General features: G+C 41.4%; 1 pseudogene across 1 annotated transcript; it reads right to left on the bottom strand.

Moving 5' to 3' along the window:
* Positions 1-1,434: 1,434 nt before the first annotated feature.
* LOC311187426 (ATP synthase-coupling factor 6, mitochondrial-like) lies at positions 1,435-1,977 on the bottom strand (annotated as a pseudogene). Its single transcript has one exon. The product of its transcript is annotated as an ATP synthase-coupling factor 6, mitochondrial-like (transcript).
* Between the last annotated feature and the right edge of the window lie 11,252 nt (positions 1,978-13,229).

Below are 13,229 nucleotides of genomic sequence, written 5' to 3'. Positions count from 1 at the left end.
TTGCTTTGGGTAATATGGTCATTTAAACACGTTAGTTCTATCCATGAGCATGGGATGTCTTTCCATTTCTTTGTGAGATATTTCCTTTAAGAGAGTTTTATAGTTTTCAATATACAGATCCTTCACCTCATTTGTTAAGTTTAGTCACGGGTATCTCATTCTCTTTTGCGTGATTATAAATGAGATTGCATTCCTTATTTCCCTTTCTTCTGATACAGTGTTTTTTTTTATTTTATTTTATTTTTTTTTAAGAGAGGCATGTTTATTTATTTAGTTATTTGTTTGTTTGTTTTGATTATACATGCACTGGGTACAGTCAGAAGCGCAGGGGAGGGTGAGAGAATTCACCAGAGCCAGAGCGGGGAGCAGAGCAGGCAGAAGGACCGAAGTACACTGCTGAGGGGAGCAGCGGGCGGCAGGGGAGGTCTGCGCGCCATGTGGGACCCTCCTCCGGTGGCCGGGGTGCAGCTGGGGATCGAACCGGCGCCGCAGAGGCCGCGGGCAGTTTCGCAACCCAGCGCTCAACCGCTGCGCCACCGGGGAGGCCCTCTTCTGATACAGTGTTTACATAAAGAAATGCCACTGATTTTTGCATATTGATTTTATATCCTTCCATTTAACTGTGCTTATTTATTATTTCTAAAAGTTTTTTGGTAGAATCTTTTTTTTATATTTTATTTTATATAATTCTTACATCGTTTTTCATTTTGGTAGGATCTTTTGATTTCTCTCAGTATATTAGCCTGTCATCTGCAAACAGTGACAGTTTCACTTCTTTTCCCATGTGGATTATTTTTATGTCTTTTTCTTGCCTAATTGCTTCAACTAGCACTTACAATACTATGTTGAAAGATAGTGATGACAGTGAACATCCCCATCCTGTTCCTGATCTTAGTGGGAATGCTTTTGGCATTTCACCATGATGTTGGTTGTAGGCTTGTCATATATTACTTTTATAATGTTTGGTTATATTGTATTTATTGTATTTATTTATATGTATTTATTTAAGTCATTTTCTTGACTGTTTTTATTATAAATGGATGTTGCATCTTGTTGAATGCTTTTTGGTGTCTATTGAGTTGCTTTTGGTTTTTATCTTCCTTCTTGTTGATCTGGTGAGTGGTGTTGATTGATTGGCATATGTTGAACCAGATTTGCATACCTGGGGTGATGCCTACTTGATTATGGTGGATGATTCTCTAAATATTTTGCTATATTTGATTTGCTCGGATTTTGTTGAGGATTTCTGCATCTATGTTCATCAGAGATATCGCTCCATTCTTTTCTTTTTTTTCCCCAGCACCACCAATTATTTATTTGGAATCAGAATTAAAAGCACATTTGACGGTGGTGAAATGTATGTTTATTCTGATACTTCTCATAAGTTGCAAACTAATGCAGGATAAATTACCAGATACATTTTACATCATTTCTTCAGGACTGTGGTTTGTCAGTGACTTCAAACTTGGGTTCTTCAAATTTGAAGTTAGGGAATGTATTCATGTCTGCTTTGCCATACATTTGCTTAAGCTTAAAAAGTTCTCTATCCAGCTCTTGCTGTTATTCTGGGCCAGTATCAACAGATCCTCCAGATGCCTGTCGCTTAGTTTTGTATTCTCTAATCTTGTCCACAAAGATTTTCTGTACAGGATCAAGTTCCTTAAATGCCATTGCTGTAGCACCAATGTTCCTCCTGAAATGAACTGAGACTGCAGGTTGAATGAGAGAGGAGAACTTGAAGAGCCTCTGAAGAATCATGGTGATTCTGTTACTTGCCCTCAGTCCCCGAGTTGCCAAAGCCACCGCTACCACCACCATTCTCCATTATTTTCTTTTTTTATATTGTCTTTTTTTTTTTTAAGATTTATTTATTTATTTATACATACAAGCACTGGGTACAGTCAGAAGCACGGGAGGGTGAGAGAATTCACCAGAGCCAGAGCGGGGAGCAGAACAGGCAGAAGGACCGAAGTACACTGCTGAGGGGAGCAGCAGGCGGCAGGAGAGGTCTGCGCGCCGCGTGGGACCCTCACCCGGCAGCCGGCAGCCGGCAGCCGGGGATCGAACAGGCTCTACAGAGGCTGCAGGCAACTTCGCAACCCAGCGCTCAACCACTGCGCCACCGGGAAGGCCCATTTATATTGTCTTTGTTTGGTTTTAGGATCAGGGTAATGTTGGGGAGTTTTCCTCCCTACAATTATTTTAAAGAGTTTGAGTAGCATAAGTATTAGATCTTCTTTGAAAGTTTGGTTGAATTCACTGGAGAAGCCGTGTGGTCCTAGGCTTTTGTTCTTAGGGAGACTTTTCATTCTTTCAATATCAGCACTCGTGATTAGACAGTTTAAGTTGTCTATTTCATCCTGGTTCAATCTTGGGAGGGTGTATGAGTCTAAAAATTTGTTCATTTCTTCTAGGTTGTCCAGTTTGTTTCCATAGAGACTTTTGTAATAGGTTATAATGATCCTATGTATTTCGGCTGTGAATGTTGTATTCCGCCTCTTTTATTTTTGATTCTATTTACATGGGTTCTCTCTCTAATTTATAAGCCTAGCTAATGGCTTATCAATAATTTTTTTTTGTTTTTTGAAGAACCAAATCTTGGTTTCACTGGTCTTTTCAGACTGTTTTGCTTTTTATTCCATTTATTTCTACTTGTATTTTGTTATTTTTTTCTACTCATTTTTTTGGATGCTTTTGTTCTTTTTCTAGTTCCTTTTACTGCCTTTAGATTATTAATTTGAAATTTTCTGTGTGTGTATTTTAATCTGGGCCTTTATTGCTATAAATTTCCCATGTAGTACTGCCTTAAGAACATCCCATAGAGTCTGGTAGGTTGTCTCTCCATTTGCACTAGTTTCCAATTGCTTTTTGATCTCTTTTTTGATTTCTTCAGGATTTTGTTGAGTCTCCACCTGTTTTGGTTTGGTCCAGGATTCTTTTTGTGGTTGATTTCTAGCTTTATAGCATTGTGGTTTGTGAAGATGCTTGATATAATTTCTATATTCATATATTTTCTGAGACAGGTTTTATGTCCTAGTATATGATCTATTCTTGAGAATGTGCACTGGAGAAGAAAGTGTATTCATTTCTTTGGGGATGAAAAGCTCTATAAATATCCAATAAATCCATCTGTTCTAGCACTTCACTTAAGGCCTTTATTTCTTTGTTAATTCTGTCTGGATGATCTATCCCTTTTTGTTAGTGGGATGTTGAGGTCTCCAACAATGATTGTATTTTTGTTGATATGTTGTTTTAAAGCTGTTAATAGTTACTTTATGTAACTAGATGCTCCTATATTAGGCACATAAATATTAAAAATTATATCATGTTGATGAATTGTTCTCTTGACTCATACATAGCGTCCATCTTTGTCCCTGATTACCTTTTTTAGTTAAAAGTCTAATTTATCAAATATGAGAATAGAAATTTCTGCTTTACTCTTTGAGTTATTCGCATGTATGACCTTATTCTGACCTATTATTTTTAGTTTGTTTTTTCTTTTGGCTTTAAGTGGAGTCTCTTGTAAACAAAGTATCAATGACTGAAATCTTTTCACCTACATTGTTAGCCTGTCTTTTTATTGGCGAGTTCAGATCATGCACATTTAGAGTGATTATTGATAATGAATTACTATCAGTCATTTTGTTATGATTTTGACTGCTTAATTTTTGTTTCTTTTTCCAATACTTTTTATCTTCTCTTTTTGGGTGATTTTCCTTATAATTTCTGTCAGTTTCTTTGTTCCTTTATCTGTGGGTCTCTGTTCTAGATTTTTGGCTAGTGATTACCATGGAGGGTTTACTTAAATCTCTGTCTTAAGTCCTTGATGAACTGGTATCTGCTATCCAACATTTAACTCCATTTCTTCCTCCCCCTTAGTTTTTTGTTTTGACTCATAGTATTCTTTTTTTTTTTTTTATAGAGGCATGTTTATTTATTTATTTGTTTGTTTGTTTGTTTTGTTTATACAAGCACTGGGTGCAGTCAGAAGCGCGGGAGGGTGAGAGAATTCACCAGAGCCAGAGCGGGGAGCAGAGCAGGCAGAAGGACCGAAGGACGCTGCTGAGGGGAGCAGCGGGCGGCAGGAGAGGTCTGCGAGCCATGTGGGACCCTCCTCTGGTGGCCGGGGAGCAGCCGGGGATCGAACCAGCGCCGCAGAGGCCGCGGGCAGCTTCGCAACCCAGCGCTCAACCGCTGCGCCACCAGGGAGGCCCCTGACTCATAGTATTCTTGCACATGCTTCTGGTGGTGAACTGCTAATGCCGTTTTGCTAAGGAATTTGAGTTTTATTTTTTCTTTTCTTGTAGAATAACTCTTTTCAGCATTTCTTGAAGGGCAGTTCTGGTGATGGTAAACTCTGTTAGCTTCTGTTTGCTTGGGAAAACCTTTATTCAATCTTCATACTTGAATGATAATTTTTCAGGATAGAGAATTTTTGACTGGGAGTTCTTGTCTTTTAGGATTGTGACCACTTCATTCCACTCTCTTTTTGCTTGGAGAGTGTCTGGGCTAAAGACCTAGAAAACCCTAATTTGGAGACTTTGTAAATTATTTTTTTCCCTGGCTTCTTGAAAAAATTTTTCTTTTTTCTTTCTAAGAAGTGGGGTACAGGCCAGAGTCATGGGGGGTGCGAAGATTCACCAGAGAGAGCGGGGAGCAGAACAGGCAGATGTAATGAAATACACTGCTGAGGGGAGCAGCGGGCAAGACAGGAAAGGTCTGCTGCACTATGTGTTCCCAGCCGGCTGGGGATTGAGCTTGCCCTGCAAAGGCCACGGACAGCTTCATAGTGTTGCACTCAATCCCTTGTGCCATCAGGGAGGCCCCCCAATTTTTTCTTTATCTTTGATTTTGGACTGTTTGCACTGATGTGCCTAGGTGAAAACACATTAAAAATTTGGGTGTTCTGTTTCCTGGACATCAATGTTTAATTCATCTTTTAGTTTAGGAAATTCTCAGTTATCATTTTTTGAATATGGTTTCTGCTCCCATTTCTCTCTCTTCCCCTTTTGGGATTCTGATTATTCTTATGTTTCCTCTTCTAATTGAGTTTTATATTTTCATAGAGTTTCCTCATTTTTCCTTTGTCTTTTCTCTTTTCTTCTAAACAGGTGATGTGTTCATTTGAGTCTTCTACCTCTAAAATTCTTCATTCTACTAGTTTAATTCTATTTAAAGTGCTTCCTAGATTTGTCTGCATTTCATCCAGTGTCTCTTTTTGTGATCTTTTTATATATTCAATCTCTTTGGTGAAGAACTGGCTTTGTTTCTGGATCTACTTTCTATGATCTTGCACCCGCCTATCTGCCTTTGACTGACCTTCAAGTAGCTCATTTAGCATTTTTGATATTGTTTTGAGGTCTTTATCTGATAACTCCTCTATTCTGCACCCTATATATTTGTCCCAGGACTTCTTTCCTTCTCCTTTTGTTTTTCCATCTTGTGTTCAGACGTTCCTTGCTTTCCTAGGTGTGTGTTGCCTTATTTGCTATTTGTGCATGTGAATGTGTGTGGTTGGGGCACTGGGAATTTAGATTTGTTTATTTCTCTCCCTAGTTCACCTTAGCATGAGGTGGGAGCAGGAGTGGAGTCTGGGAGTTTAAGACTCGATCTCAGTTTGAGGAATGGAGTTGTTTTCAGCTACCTCCTCTTCTTTTGTTCCACAGGAAACTGTATTCTGTGCTTAGGTTGTTTAAACTTCCCACTCTGCCTCCCTGCTGCTCCTTTCTGCAGTGGGTTGTGTTCTATGAAGCTTGAGTCTCCAGGTGGGAAGAACTAGGTCTGGACCACCAGCCTTTTTCCCAGGACTAATTTGCACTTGGTCTGATAGCAGGGCTGCATGTATGAAGGTGGGTGTGTGCCAAAGTGTCACTGACTTTCCACAATGGCTTTCACTGCCCCATTCCTGCCTCTGTCTTTGCTGCTGCTGCTGCTTCTGGAATGTCTGTGCACTATTTGCTTACTTTCTCAAAGCATTCATGAATTATCTCACAAGTCCTCCTCTCTGCTATTGGACTTTTTATGGAGTCCAGGCCTAGTTCTGCCTGGCTTCTCTATGGTCTCTTCCAGGAAGGGGATGTGAGGGAGTTTTTGCTGTCCACTCTGACAGATTACACTGCATTCCCAATTTTCTGGATCTGCGCCTGCAGAGTTCCCACTGTCCTAGATAGGGCCTGTACCCACTCATGTGTCAGCCGAGTTCCTCCAGGGAATTTTACAATATCCTAGGTTGCCCCCATAGTGGTTGGATGGTCAACCCCCAGTCCAGTCATGCTCCCCTTCCCTTCCTCATCTGCTTACCCTTATTGGCTACCAACTTTAGTTCAAGAGCTCAGTGGCGGGCCTCCCCAGTGGCGCAGCGGTTGAGCGTTGGGTTGTGAAGCTGCCCGCAGCCTCTGCAGCACCAGTTCAATCCCCGGCTGCTCCCCGGCCACCGGAGGAGGGTCCCACATGGCGCGCAGACCTCTCCTGCTGCCCGCTGCTCCCCTCAGCAGTGTACCTCAGTCCTTCTGCCTGCTCTGCTCCCTGCTCTGGCTCTGGTGAATTCTCTCACCCTCCCGTGTTTCTGACTGTACCCAGTGCTTGTATAAATAAATAAATAAATCTTTAAAAAAAAAAAAAAGAGCTCAGTGGCATCTCTATAGTTGGAAGGGAGGGTCTGGATCTTCCTATCAGCAAATATTATTTTTTATAGGGCCGCCCTGTTGGCATAGGCAATTGAGTGCAGCACTGTGAAGTTGTCCACAGCCTCTGCCGTGCCAGTTCAATCCCCGCCGGCTGCAGAGATGCCCACATGGCGTGGCAGACCTCTCCTGTCTCGCCCGCTGCTCCCCTCAGCAGTGTATTTCAGTCAGTCTGCCTGTTCTGTTCCCCGCTCTGTCTCTGGTGAATCCTCTCACCCTCCCACACATCTGGCCTATACTCCGCTTCTTGAAAAAAAATTATTTTTTATAGTTCTTTTTCTTTTAAAGATTTATTTATTTTTATACAAGAATTGAGGTACAGGCCAGTGATGCGGGGGGTGAGAGGACCCACCAGAGACAGAGTGTGGAACAGAACAGGTAGACTGACCGAAGTATACTGCTGAGGGGAGCAGCGGGCGAGACAGGAGAGGTCTGTCCTGCCATGTGGGTTTCTGCCTGGCCGGCTGGGAATCAAAGTCATGCTTCAGTGGCCGCGGATTTCCTCATAGGTTGCGTCTTAACCCCTGTGCCACCAGGGAGGCCCTATTTTTTATAGTTCTTTTTATGGTAGAGGGTGATACCAACCTCCCTATTCTACCATGTTGTAGGTAGAGTCCCTGCAAAAGTTTTCAGCTTTTACTATTAAGTATTATATTGACTATAGGTTTGTGGTTATAGATTTTATTATGTTGCAGTAAGTTCCTTCTATTCCTATCTTTTTAGAGTTTTTATCATAAATGAGGAATAAATCTTATCAAATCCTTTCTCCGTATCTCTTGATATTCATATGATTTTTGTCTTTATGTTTGTGATATAATATATTACCTTAATTGATTTACATATATTAAACCATTCTTGCAGTCTGGGATAAATCTCACTTGATCATGATTTATAATCATTGCAGTGTATTGTTGAATTGGATTTTCTAGAATTTTGTTGATAATTTTCACAGAGATATTGGTCTATAGTTTCATTGTGGTGTCTTTTCCTTGTTTTGCTACTAGGATAATGTTGGCATTATATACTGTATTATGGATTATTCCCTCTTATTGGTTTTTTAAAATGATTTGAGCAAGATGGGTGCAAGTACTTCTTTGAAGGTTTGATAGAATGTGTTCATAAAGCCATCTGGCCCTCAGCTTTTGTCTTGGGGGATATTTTTGATAGCTGTTTCAACTTCATGACTGTGATCAGTTTATTCAGCATTTCTGTTTCATCTTAGTTTAATCATGGTCAGCTATATTATTCTAAAAGTTTGTCCATTTCATCAATATTATTGAATTTAGTGACATATAGTTGTTCATAGTAAGCTCTTATGATCCTCTGTATTTCTATGGCATCTGTGGTAATCTCTCCTCTTTTTTTTTTTTTTTGGTGGGACCCTTGCTGGTGGCCGGGGAACGAACCGGTGTTGCAGAGACTACGGGCAGCCTTGCAGCCCAGCGCTCAACCGCTGCGCCACCAGGGGAGGCCCTAATCTCTCCTCTTTTATTTCTTATCCTGTTTATTTTTTCTCCCTTCTTTGTTAGCTGAGCTACAGGTTTATCATTCAGTGTATCTTCTCAGTATTAAGTTACTTATTTTGGCTTTTTCTTTTTTGTAAATCTGGACCTCTATTTGTTTTTTTAATGTTATTTTTACATTGTTCATTTTTATTTATTTATTTATTTATTTTTTAAAGTTTTATTTATTTATTTATACATACAAGCACTGGGTACAGTCAGAAGCGCGGGAGGGTAAGAGAATTCACCAGAGCCAGAGCAGCGAGCACAGCAGGCAGAAGGACCGAAGTACACTGCTGAGGGGAGCAGCGGGCAGCAGGAGAGGTCTGCGCGCCATGTGGGACCCTCCCCCGGTGGCCGGGGAGCAGCCGGGGATCGAACCAGCGCCGCAGAGGCTGCGGGCAGCTTCACAACCCAGCGCTCAACCGCTGCGCCACCAGGGAGGCCCTACATTGTTCATTTTTAAACAATATTTGCCTCCCCCCATTCCTCAGGTGTAGTCCCCATAGAGTTTCCTTAACCAATGCACCGGTGCACCATCACCTCAGTCCCCTGTGCTCCTCCCTCCCTCTGATCCCTCTTCTTCCTCCTCCCCCGCAGTATGTCTCTGATTTATAATTGTCTGTTTTAGTTTTGTTGTGTTTTGTACTGTTATTATTTTTTCACACTGATGGGCCTCTATTTGTAATTGTCTTTCCTCTTAAGACTTTTTTGTTGTATCCTATAGATTCTGAAAGAGTATATCCTCATTGTATTAGGCTCTTGTTGTATTGTCTTTAATGATAACGTAATGTGAATCCCTATCTCTTATTACCTTTTTTGGTTGGAAATCTATTTTATCTGACAAGAGTATAGCGCTTCCTGACCTTTTAGAATTGGCGTTTGCTTCTAGAATTGTTCTCCAGGCTTTTTTTTTTTTTTTTAAAGATTTGTTTTATTGATTGATTGATTGATTGATTTATACATACAAGCACTGGGTACAGTCAGAAGCACGGGAGGGTGAGAGAATTCACCAGAGCCAGAGCGGGGAGCAGAGCAGGCAGAAGGACCGAAGTACACTGCTGAGGGGAGCAGCGGGCGGCAGGAGAGGTCTGCGCGCCATGTGGGACCCTCCTCTGGTGGCCGGGGAGCAGCCGGGGATCGAACCGGCGCTGCAGAGGCTGCGGGCAGCTTCGCAACCCAGCGCTCAACCGCTGCGCCACCGGGGAGGCCCCTGTTCTCCAGGCTTTAACTGGAAGTCTGGGATTGTTTTCATTGGTAAGATGGGTTTCCTGTAAACAATAGGAGGTCAAACTTTGTTTTGGAGTCTAATCACTCTTTACAATTGGTGAATCCAAGGCAGTTACCTTTAAGGCGACTGTTGAGAAATAGTGCTTATTGCCATTTTGTTATTTTTTAAGTTTGTTTTTGTCTTTATTTGTTGAAATTTTTCTTTTGAATTTTGTTCAGTTTCTATTCCCATGTCTTAAGCATTACTTCTATGGTTTTTGTTTCAAGATTCTGCTGAGAATAGTATATTTGTGACCGTTTGGACTGTGATCTCAAATTTGTTCTAGTGGGTTACATTGTTACTGTTCTCCTGTACATTGTATAATTTAGGAGTATAATCTATATTTGTTTTCTTGTTTCATAATAGTTCCTTTAGTAATTCCTTCATGTCCATGCTTGTGTTGATACATTCTTTTAATTTTTGCTTTTTAGGGAATCTTCTTACTTTCCTTCTGTCTGGAATGATAATCTAATAGGATAAAGGATTCTAGACTGGAAATACTTGTCTTTGAGTATTTTAAAAAACCTCCTGTCATTACTTTCTTACCTATAATATTTCTACTGAAAAGTCCTTGGACAATCTAATTGGTGTTCCCTCATAGGTTACTCTTCTTTCTCTCTCTGCTTTTAATAATTTGTCCTTATCGTTGGCTTTCAACAGTTTAATTATGAGTCTCTGAGTGTGTCTGTCTGGTATTATTTTGTTTGAAACTCTGGGTCTCTTGGATCAGGACTTCTGGTTCATTTCCCAGATTAAGATGGCACACAGCAATTATTTCTTTAAATAAATTTTCTTTCTTTCTTTCTTCTTTTTTTAAAAGATTTATTTATGTATTTATTTATGTATTTATGTATTTATTTATTTATTTATTTATTTATTTATTTATTTATTTATTTATACAAGCACTGGGTACAGTCAGAAGCACGGGAGAGTGAGAGAATTCACCAGAGCCAGAGCGGAGAACCGAACAGGTAGAGTGACGAAATACACTGCTGAGGGGAGCAGCAGCCGCAGCAGGAGAGGTCTGTCGCGCCATGTGGGACCCTCGCTGGCGACCGGGGATTGGTCCCCGGTGCTGCAGAGGCTGTGGGCAGCTTCGCAGCCCAGTGCTCAACCTCTGTGCCACCAGGGGAGGCCCACTTTAAATAAATTTTCTATGAAAACTGGGTCGCTACATGCAAAAGAATGAAGCTTGACTACTACCTCACACCATACACAAAAATCACCTCAAAATGGATTAAAGAACTAGACATAAGACCTGAAACCATAAAATACGTAGAAGGAAATATAGGCGAAACACTACGTGATATTCACATCAAAGACATCTTTACAGACACATCACCCAAAGCAGTGATAGTGAAGGCAAAGATAAACAGCTGGGGCTACATCAAATTAAAGAGCTTCTGCACAGCAAAAGAGACAATAACAAAAACAAAGAGAAACCCCACCGACTGGGAGAACATTTTTGCACACAACACTAATGATAAAGGACTGATGACAAAAATTTACAAACAGCTAAAGAGACTCAACAAAAACAAAAAAAATAATCCTGTCAAAAAATGGGCAGAAAAGCTAAAAAGAAACTTCTCCGAAGAGGAAATGCAAATGGCCAACAGGCATATGAGAAAATGTTCAACATCACTTGTCATCAGGGAAATGCAAATCAAAACTACCATGAGATACCATCTTACACCAGTGAGAATGGCACATATTAAAAAAACTAGCAACAACAAATGTTGGCGAGGGTGTGGAGAAAAAAGAACTCTCCTGCACTGTTGGTGGGAGTGCAAACTGGTCCAACCACTATGGAGAGCTGTGTGGAGATTTCTGGACCTACTAAACATAGAGCTTCCATATGATCCAGCAATTCCACTCCTAGGTATTTACCCAAAGGACACAGAAACATCAATTCCAAAGAGCACCTGCACCCCTATGTTTATAGCAGCACTGTTTACAATAGCTAAGCTTTGGAAACAGCCCAAATGCCCAAAAATAGATGACTGGATCAAGAAGATGTGGTCCATATACACCATGGAATATTACTCAGCATTCAAAAAAGATAAACACATGCAATTTGCAGCAACATGGATGGCGCTGGAAGGGATCATGCTCAGCGAAATAAGCCAGAAAGAAAAAGAAAAATACCGGATGGTCTCACTCATAGCAGGAATCTAGAAAACTTAAATAAGGGACCAGGAAAAAGAATAACTATAAGAAAGTGAAAATCAAAATCAACAAAAAACTATGAACCAGAGACACTCTATGGGGGGTGGGGGGCGGGGAGGGGAGGGATTGGGGTCAAAATAAGGGGATTGCAATTGTATGGGGAATATAAAAATAAAAATTTATTTGCTTTCTCTTTCTCTTCTTCTGGGACCCATGGGATATGGGTGTAATTTCCCTTTAGGTTATACCAAAGAGCTCCTTACACTTTTTTCATTTTTGATTCTTTATTCTTTTTTTTTGTTCTGTTTGTGTGTTCTCTACCCGTATGTATTCAAGCTCACTGATTCTCTCCATTACTTGCATTTGTCTAGTGTCGAGACCCTTTACTGTATTTTTTAAGTTCAGGTAAAATATTTTTAAGATCCATGAGTTCTATTTGTGACAGTTTCATATTTTCTCCATCTTCATACTGTATTCCTGTTTTACATCATCCATTGTTTTCCTTAACTCAACGAGCATGGTTATAACTGTTATCCTAAACTCCTCTTCAGGCATATTCTGCGGTTCTGCTAGGTTGAGACTTCTCTTAGGGTTTTGTTTGTTTGTTTGTTTGTTTGTTTTTGCTCCAGCAGTTTTTTTTTTTTTTAAGATTTATTTACTTATGCATAGAAGAACTGGGGTACAGGCCAGAGGTGTTGGGGGTGAGAGGATTCACTGGAGACAGAGTGGGGAGCAGAACAGGCAGACTGACTGAAATATACTGCTGAGGGGAGCAGCAGGTGAGACAGGAGAGGTCTGTAGCGCCATGTGGGTCAGCTCCCTGGCCGGCCAGGGATCGAACGTGTGCTGCAAAGGCTGCGGCCAGATTCACAGTGCTCTGCTTAACGCCTTGTGCCACCAGGGAGGTCTTACTAAATTGACTTCATACCCCTCCTATAAGAAGCTAGGCACAGGGGCCTCCCCGGTGGCTCAGCAGTTGAGCGCTGGGTTGCGAAGCTGCCCGCGGCCACTATGGCGCCTGTTCGATCCCCGGCTGCTCCCCGGCCACCGGAGGAGGGTCCCACATGGCGCGCAGACCTCTCCTGCCGCCCGCTGCTCCCCTCAGCAGTGTACTTCGGTCCTTCTGCCTGCTCTGCTCCCCGCTCTGGCTCTGGTGAATTCTCTCACCCTCCCGTGCTTCTGACTGTACCCAGTGCATGTATAAACAAAACAAACAAACAAATAAATTAAAAAAAAAAAAAGAAGCTAGGCACAATCCTATGTTTTTAACCTAGTACCTTTAGGTGCCTACTCTTTCACAAACAAGTGCCTTGGTACCTGTCCAGATGACTGGGGCACTGGTGATGGTAAAGAGGCAATCGGTACAAAAGAACTGGGGCAGTAGAGCACCAAAATTTTGCCTCCAGTGAGCATCATTATTTAAGCTTCCTATTGTGCTGTGGGTACTCATGTTCTGTGGTGGGGATCCAAGTGATTCCCTCCTCTGGGCCAACTTGTTAGCCAAAATAAGTCATGTAGTCTCTTGCCAGCCTCAGCCTCTAGGCTGTGGTTGAATTCTAGATATAGGACTGGGAGAGGATTATGGTTAAGACAGGGCCACGAACCAGA

This window comes from Talpa europaea (assembly GCF_964194135.1).
Source record: "Talpa europaea genome assembly, chromosome: X".
In the NCBI taxonomy this organism is placed as follows: domain Eukaryota; kingdom Metazoa; phylum Chordata; class Mammalia; order Eulipotyphla; family Talpidae; genus Talpa; species Talpa europaea.
This window is presented reverse-complemented; position numbering and strand designations above follow the sequence as displayed.